The 9355-nt window shown below is 35.1% G+C and overlaps 1 long non-coding RNA gene across 1 annotated transcript; it reads left to right on the top strand.

Annotated features, from left to right (window-relative positions):
• The first annotated feature begins 7629 nt into the window (after positions 1 to 7629).
• Positions 7630 to 9148, top strand: LOC127075415 (uncharacterized). The gene is made up of 3 exons (XR_007786440.1): positions 7630 to 7990; positions 8090 to 8278; positions 8715 to 9148. It is a non-coding gene; the product is annotated as an uncharacterized LOC127075415 (long non-coding RNA).
• Positions 9149 to 9355: the final 207 nt, after the last annotated feature.

The following is a 9355-nucleotide window of genomic DNA, read 5'->3' as shown; positions in this document are numbered from 1 at the left end:
CAAACTAAAATCAATCAAACACACACTCTTTTTCTAGAGCGAACTATGTAGCTCTGATTTTCTCATTGCACTATGAGAATACGTAGAGACGAGAGTTTGAATCATTGGCGAGCTCAATAATAATAAAAAAAATATTTTTCTCCTTTCTCTTTTTAACACTTTAATTAAAATAACTTTAAAAATAAGTATAAGAATAAGACAAACGTTACCCTTTAACAAATAATCATCCTTAGAACTATAGGAGGTTCTCGTTGAGTACAACGGAGGTGAGGGGTGCCTAACACCTTTCCCTCATTTAACTAACTCCCAAACCCATATTCGGTTGCGATGACCGTCTTATTCTTTCCTTTAGGATTTTAACGTTATTTCCCATATTCCTTAGGAATGAATAAAATATGGTGGCGGCTCTGATTTTCCCCTCTGTGATAGTTGGCGACTCTGTTAGGGAATTCCCTAAAAAGAGTCTAGCGTACCCTTTAGTTCTAGGGTTGCTTATTTATTTATTTTATTCTTATTTGTATTATTTGACTTGTCATTTATTCTTTCTTTCTTGCATTACTTTATTTACTTCTATTTTCTTTATTATATGTATATCTTGTCATTGACATGCAAAGGTTTTATTTCTTTTTTAGAGCAAGCTCTATACTCGAGCTCGAAGAAACATAAGTTAAGTAAGGGGTTGTCCTATTTTGTCTGTTGTGGATTTTTATCCCATTAAGTCTTTAATGACGACTCCGCCTAGAGTAGATCGGCTAAAAGAGTTTGTCATGAGTTGGCTAACACTTCTTCACGATGAAAGTTCGAGTTTGATCCATGACTTTAAGGACCTCTTCTAGAACCCGAATGTGAGACTTAGTTTATACGAAGGCTCCCTAAGGGAGACCTTGTTGAAATTTTATCATGGGAGGGCTATGCCCTATTATGATGAAGTTTCGCCTAGGGTCTACGACCTTGGGTTTGTTCTAAAAACAACCATATGAAACCCTAGAGCCTACACATGAGGGGATTGGTTAGTAAAGACTTAGAACCAACCTATCATAAGGATCCCTCTTAAATAAGATGTTCTTATATATATATATATATATATATATATATATATATATATATATATATATATATATATATATATATATATATATATATATATATATATATATATATATATATATATATATAATATATATATATATATATATATATATATATATATATATATATATATATATATATATATCATTATCCCTAAACCTGTATGATTTTCCTTATGCCCATCGCAATCCCTATACCCATTTGGGTTTTCTTAGGTCTATTATTATCCCTAAACCCATTTGTGTTTTCTAAGGTCTGCCATTATCTTAAAACCGCATGTACATTGCATCTCCATGAAAAAAATAGTATATCCATACATTTGCATACATGCACTTGCATAAAACTTATATCTCTTTCACCTTCACCCTTATCCAACTGTCACCCAGCTAGCAGATTTTCTGATACTCATGAACGAGCTCACATCAAGTCTCAAGAAGCCATTGAGGAACTCAAGAGAGGCTAAGAACTATTGAAGGAGGAGGTCAACCAATTGAATACTCGAATGAACTTGGTCATACAAGTCCCATTGAGGAGAGAAGGGAACCATTCACCGTGCAAGCTACAGGCTTACCCAACACCTCAAACACGACAATCATGGGTGATTCCCCCACATCAACATCAACAACTGGCCTATCAGCAGAGTATGTATGCTAAGTAGAAGAAAAGACAAAGGGCACCCCCTTACTTTGACCAGCGCAAGAACATCAAGAAGCTCTCCTAAAGTCGGTGGATCAACAAGGAACCTCGTCCCTAGGATCATTAAGCCTTTATCGTTTCTACTTGTAATTTATTTGTATCTAAGTCTTTATAAACTTTGTACCATTTGATTAGTAATTCTAATAAAAAAGAGCATGCTTGTGTTGGAATCATCCATTCATATTCACTTTTATGCCATCTCTTACAACAAATATCAACGATTTTCCATTTTTGCTTTTCACCAATTAACAAACTTTGAGTGAGAATGATGTAAATAAAACAACTGAATTTGCTGATGTATGTTTTTATTAGTAAGACATGGTGTAGTAGTAAAAAATTGAGATTAAGTTATCGATTAACTTAACTCACAAAGCAAGAGTCGCCACCGCGCTTTTATTATTTCCAAAGGAAAGGGGAAAAACGAACAAAACCCAAAGAAGTTTTTAAGTAAAACTAATAAAAAGAGATAAGGGTTCGAGGGTTGGTTATGCAAAGGGAAGGTATTATCACCCTAAATATATATAATACTCTATAGGAACCTCTTTGAAAATTTGTGCATTTTGGCTTGAAAATGATGTTGCTTGCAAAAGATTGGGGAGATGAGAAGAGAAATATTTTTTTTTTATAATTTTTGTGTTTGCCAAGACTTTCCAAGTCTTATACCTATGTACCAACAAAGTGCAATGGAGGATCTAAATCTCGTAGTTCGTGGTAAAAATGACAAAGATGTTTGTTTTGATTCATTTTTAATGAAAAGACATTTTTTCATTTTAAGGAGAATACTCAACTAGTCACTCACAGGTATGAGAACTTTATATCACCTTAGAGAAGGGATCCAACTTGGATAGAGATCAACAAGTATGCCACTAGCTCTCTTAGATGGAAAAGAATTACCATCAGTACTATGGGAATAGGAGAATTACATCTAAACTATGGCAATGACTAATGTCTAAACTTTGAGAAAAAAAGTTTTAAAAGAAAAAGGGCACAAAAATAGTTTGAATGAGTTATGTATTTTTTTATTCTTTTTTAAATTGATCTGAATATGCTTAACATATATTAGCATTTATTAAGAAAAAGGTTTTAAAAATTCACTTGACAAAAGTCAAGGTTTATTAAGAAAGTTGTTCAAGTTTGAAAACAAGAAAGTTTTGAAAAGAGTGAGGATATTTTGAAAATCAAAGAAGGAGAGGAGAAGAAGAGAATATCCTAGAGCATGAAATAAAAGCTAGGGAGGAAAGATATAACCAAGAGATAGCAAGCTTTATGACACAAGTCAAACAAGAATTCCCTCCTTTGGATTAAGCCTCAAGCAAGCCAAATAAGCAAAGAATAAACCTTATTTTTTGTTTAAACACCACTTTTGCTTTTTTTCTGGTTTAAACATCGACATTTGGTTTAAACACCACTCTTTTGGTTTAAACACCACACTTGCTTCTTTTCCGATTTAAACACCGATCTTTGGTTTAAACACCACTCTTTTAGTTTAAATATCACTCTTTCTTCTTTTCCGGTTTAAACACCAACCTTTGGTTTAAACACCACTCTTTTGGTTTAAACATCACTCTTACTTCTTTTTCAGTTTAAACATTGGCCTTTGGTTTAAACACCACTCTTTTGGTTTAAACACCACTCTTGCTTCTTTTTCGATTTAAACACCTCTCTTTTGGTTTAGACACCACCCTTGCTTCTTTTCTAGTTTAAACATCGACCTTTGATTTAAACACCACTCTTTCATCTTTTTCGGTTTAAACATCGACCTTTGGTTTAAATACCACTTCTTTGGTTTAAAAACCACCCCTTTTATCTTAACCTCTAGTTTAAACACCACCCCTTTTATCTTAACCTCTGGTTTAAACACCACAATCATTCTCCTTTGGTATAAGCATCGCTTCAGACAGTTTCTAGCCTTTTCCGGTTTAAACATCACACATTATCATATCTTTCTTTCAGTCTTAGTCCCTCGAACTACGAAGCTCTGAATTTCTTATTGCACTATGAGGATACGTAGGCACGAGGATATGAATCCTTGGAGAGTATTTTTCTTGATTTCCCCCCCTTTCTTTCTCTGGTTCCATGAACTACGAGGCTCTGACTTTCTCATTGCACTATAAGAATACGTAGGCATGAGGGCCTAAATCCTCCTCGAGCACTCTTTTCCTAACCCATTTTCTATTTTGCAGGTACATGGAGATAGTAACACCCATACAAGAAAAGAGAAATCAAAACCATTCCCATGGAGTACCATGGATGTGAGGAGTGTTAATACCTTCCCCTTGCATAACCGACTTCCTTACTCGTTTCTCTTTTCCCTTGGGTTTTATCGATATTTTCCTTCCCTCTTCTGGGGATAAATAAAGTTCGGTGGTGACTATGTTGTATCTTCGAGTGTGCGATGCATTCGGATATATTTTCGCTAACTTTAATTGGCGACTCTGCTAGGGATTACAACTTAGTTGCAAGAAGGAGTCAAGCCTAATTTTGATTTCTTTCTTATTTGCTTGAGTATTTATTTTCATGTTTTGCCTGCTTTTATCATCATGTTTGTTTATTGCATATATATTTTTTGCTTTAGATATTCATTTGCTAACCCATTATGGATATCTGTATTTTGCTGTTGTTGGGTTGGGTTAATGTTACTTGATAAAAGCTCTACACCCGAGCTTGAGTATACACACAGGATAGACTTATGGATAGTCGTGTTGACCTACGTTTCACATGTTGGGTTGGCACGAGACCCACACCCATACTAGATTCACTTGGGAGTACTTTTTTCCTGTGAGAATTCACTATGGCAAAGTATTTTCACTTGTATCCATGACTCTGGGAAGCCTTTTAGATATTACCTTGGAGACTAGTACACACCTGTGAGTGGGATATTGGGTTTTTGCAGGAAACCAAGCTCCTACATACCCTGGTTCTCATGTGACGTCGAACCTTTGAACCAACATCGAGCAAAATGTTCAGATTATCTAGAATGTGCCATGTTGTTGCATATCATAAATCATCAATACATCATGTAAATCTTTTGCAAATTCATTTCCAGGGAATTAGAGAGCCTAGTTTGTTATCAAGTACTTAGAGATAACATGAATCTTGGCATAAGGTGTGTTTTCAGCTACAAGTTTGTGGAATCTTAGTTGAAGACTTTAAAGGGATTAGGAACTCGACTGGTTCTGGATCACAGAGAAGATTTCAAGAAGGCCTATGGAAATCTCCTAGGTATTCTCAATACTGAAGTGAACAATACAACAACCCATACTCTTGTGCAATTTTATGATCCTCCCATGAGGTGTTTCAATTTTCAAGATTATCAGTTGGCTCCAATGTTGGAGGAATATTCACATATTTTGAGGGTTGGAATTAAGGATCAAGTTCCTTTCTTCATTACCAAGGAACTACCTAAGTCTCATCTCTTAGCCGAAGCTTTGCATTTGGAGAAGAAGGAAGTGAAGCTCAATCTTAAGCCTAACGGCGGAGCCCATGGTTTTACTCTGAAGTTTTTGGTAGAGAAGACCAATGCCTTTGCTGATGTTGGAAGTTAGAATGCTTTCAACGGTGTTTTTGCTTTGCTCATCCATGGGATTATGTTATTTCCAATTAAAGCTATGCGAGATATACCTAAGCGCATCGCACGCTCAAAGATACAACAGAGTCACCATCAAACTTTATTTATTCCCGAAGGAAAGGGAAAACATCGATAAAACCCGGGGAAATAGAAAAGGATAAGGAAGTTGGTTATGCAAGGGGAGGGTATTAGCATCTTTAACATCCATGGTACTCCATGGGAACCCTTTTGAATTTTCTTTCCAAGAATGGGTGTTACTATCTGAAGATTACTCGCGAAAAAGGGAAATGGGGGGTTAATAATTAAAGTGTGAAAAAAGGTAATAGATAAATATGCTCGCCAAGGATTTGGGCCCTCGTGCCTACGTATCCTCATTCATGCAGTGAGGAAATCAGGGCTCCATAGTTCGTGGAACTAAGACAGATGTATTAGTTGTTTTTAATAAACAATATTAGTGTTCACGTTCTACTGTTAACTTGCTTGTATGCTCGAGCATGGGAGTCTTAAGCGTCTGTCTATTTGCGGTAGATGGATAAACTCGGATCGCACTCTAGCAGTTAAACATTGCTTACTCACACATGGAGACTTAAGCTTTGTTCGCGGTAGAACGGAAGTAACACGTCCTTTCTGAAAGGGTTTTAAACTGAAAATGAAGCCCAAAGGCAAAACTGAGTTTGATGAGGTGAGTTTTCTTTTATTCTGAAAAGAAAGTCATGACTTGAATCGTACTAAAGTCTATGAATGGAGATGAATACAGTGAGCAACTGGGTCACTCGTCCTGTACCCAAAGATATTCAGAATGAGGATAATAATTCTCCACTCTCATCCCTTCTCCATTGTTTAAGGCTCGTATCGTACAACCCTAATTGTATTAATTGTTTTTGAGTTTATTTACAAAATGGTTTTAGTTTTACTAAGAGAGAACAAAAGGGAAAGGAAAGAAACCCTGGTAGGTTGAGATTTGATCTTCAATTTACATCTTCAGTCTGTATAGAAAGACTTATCAATTATTCGATTTAAATTATACTAAAGTCTATGAATAAAGATGAATACAATGAGCAACTGGGTCATTCGTCCCTAAAGATATTCAGAATGAGGATAGGAATTCTCCACTCTCACCCTTTCTCTATTACTTAAGGCTCATGACGTGAAATTTGCATCATAACTAACGGGCGTTGAAGTTGATTTTCCTTGCAGATTCCTGTGAAGAAGGGTTATCTTTGAAGAAAGAAGAGACTTGACAATCACTTGAATCAAGTTGTGCTAAAGTCTATGAATAAAGGTGACTATAATGAGCGACTGGGTCATTCATCCCGTACTCAAAGATATTCAGAATGAGGATAGAAATTCTACACTGTCATCCATTCTCTATTGCTTAAGGCTCGTGGCACATAACTTGGCTCATGATTGTCGAGTGTTGTGTTCACCTTTGTAGTGCTTGAATAGTAGTCCAATCTGTCTTGTACTGATTTGAATTGAATGAAGTCTTGAATCTTGATCTTTGAGTCTTGAATTATAGAAGTCTTGAGATCCAATATCCAGTACAACTTGAACACAAGGACTTGCCCTATCAAGTGATTAAGGATCTTTTTATCACTTGAATAGGCTTGGGGAATTGAGCACGCTAAAAGGATTTAATTGGTCAAAGCGAACTTTGATCAACTGAATCAATTGGGGAAAAAAATAGTATACAACAACCTAAAGGGTTAATTGATCAATCAAAATCTTTCTACAAGTCCTAAACTAGGGAGAGCATGCAAATCAATCTATTTCTAAACCTTGGGACAAAACAGTCAATTCACAAATCATGGATATTGAATTAATTTTTAATCATAAAAATCCTAATTAAAATCAATATTAAAATTTATAATTCTAATTAACCTAAGATTTCTAAAACTAATCAAACTAATCAAATTCCAATATTTCTAAAAATTCTATTAAACTAAATCAATTTTTGATATTCCTAAAATCTAATATTCTATTAGACTAATTAATATCTAAATCCTAAAAATTCTAATCAAATATTAAAATCTAATAACCTAATTAAACTAAAATTCTAATTATTAATTAATCATATCCTAGAATTAACCACACAAAAAAACAAATAGAAAATGCTCCAAACTGAGAAATGGGTATGGCACTGCAACGCAAAGGGGGTGCATGCTCGGATAGGGGCAGTATGTTAGAAAACAAAGGTGCAAGAAGTATTTAGTTGGGCCAAAGGGCCCAAATCCGGAACCAGCCAAGACCTGAAGCCAAAATGCAATGGATATGAGCTGAAGCAAAAAAAGCTCTTATTGTAAACAAGCTGCAAAGACAAACGAAATATACATCACACTAAAGATGCTTATGCCAAAAAGAGTTAGAGCACGCATCTCGATTCTTCCCAGCATCGTGTTCTCCACCTTCCGACTTTGCGTTTTGAAGCTTGGTCAATCATCATCGTGGATTCGCGTTCAACCTTTGGTGCGTTTGGAATCATTGAGTTTTTCACTGATACGTCACGGCGAAACAACGACGAACACGACGGATTCAAAATCCAAACACAAAATCACGTTAACCTCGAATCGTGCCAATTTCTACGTGTGCGGAATGAAAACGGAAAGAAGACTATGAAGACTCACCGAATCAGAATAGGTATCGATTTCTCCGAATTGCTCCCTTTTCTTCTTTTCTCTTGATTTCAATCTCTGCTCCTTCTTCTTCTGAACCGCTTCTTTTATCGATTTTGTGAAGTTGCGTGAATTGTTGAAAATCGTTGTGATTGTCTGTTGCAAATTGTTGTGAATGCAAAGTGAATGAGATTCGGAGATGCTTGGTGTAGAATGAAGTGATTGCAGAATAAAGAATTTGGAAAAGTTGCAGAATGAAGAAATTGTATATTGAAGGAGTTTTCATAATGAAGAAGTTGTTGAATGAAGATAGGTGAGCACTCTTATATAGCTTAATTCAGTTTTCAAATTCACTCTAAATCTACACGAAATTTACCTGAAATGTGTAAGTTGGTTACAAAAATAAAAAGTTTTGTTATAGATGTAAATCCAAATGGAAATGAAATGTTGAAATTCTCTTTTTAAATTCAGTTAGTTCCCATGTTGTTTAGTGATTGTTAAAATTTAGTTGTTTAATTGAACTGTTAGATCATGTTAACTTGTTAACTGTAACAGTTAGTGTTAATAGGTTAACTACTAGTGATTTACTAATTGTGACAGTCAGAGGATTATTTATGATAGTGTGTTTGTGAATCAGTTTAAAAAAGGTTAGTTAGGAGATAGGTTAATCCGTTTTTATCTAGTGGTTAGAAGAGTGAAGTTGCAAGTGTGTTAAATTGAAATGGTTTTGTTCCTGATTCAACTTGCAGGGTGTTAATGTTAATGGAAATGTGGTTACGTCATGAAACGCAATGAGCTAACCATGCAGCCAAATGTTTCTCAGCAAAGGCTGACCCAACATGGCGATACCCTGATCTATATGACCTGTGGTGACCTCAGTCTCGAAATTTCAGGATGTCCAGGATTTCCTATCAAACTGGTTCGATTCGATCTCCGTGTATTTTTAAATTTACTTGACTGTGTTTTAGTGAATATATCTATTAATGAATGCTTAGCAATTCTGTTGGTTATTGAATGCATGCTTTGAATAGTGGCTCATGAACCATGGCCGTGAATGTTGGATTTTGGTGATGTTAGGCATTGTTTGGATTGTGCTATGGACTTGTTGTGGTAATGCATTTACATGTTTGTAATTTGATGTATTGGAATGATTATGATGAACATGGTTGAACTTGTGTTTCTATTTTGCCGATTTTTTTGTTATGTAGAATATTAGGACTTTGTAATGTAACTTTGGAATTAAAAATGAAAATGGTTGTGTAATGTAATGGTTATTTTTAGAAACAAAGGTTGTAATTTGAAAGTTGACAAACACATGTATGTATGAAATTGGAATTGAACTTATGACAAAATAACAATGGTTAAGTGTGGAAATGTATAAGAAAGTGAA

The sequence above is a fragment of the Lathyrus oleraceus genome, chromosome 4, assembly GCF_024323335.1.
Source record: "Lathyrus oleraceus cultivar Zhongwan6 chromosome 4, CAAS_Psat_ZW6_1.0, whole genome shotgun sequence".
Classification (NCBI taxonomy): Eukaryota; Viridiplantae; Streptophyta; class Magnoliopsida; order Fabales; family Fabaceae; genus Lathyrus; species Lathyrus oleraceus.
Note: the sequence above shows the minus strand (reverse complement) of the source record. Positions and strands in the feature narration are given on the sequence as shown.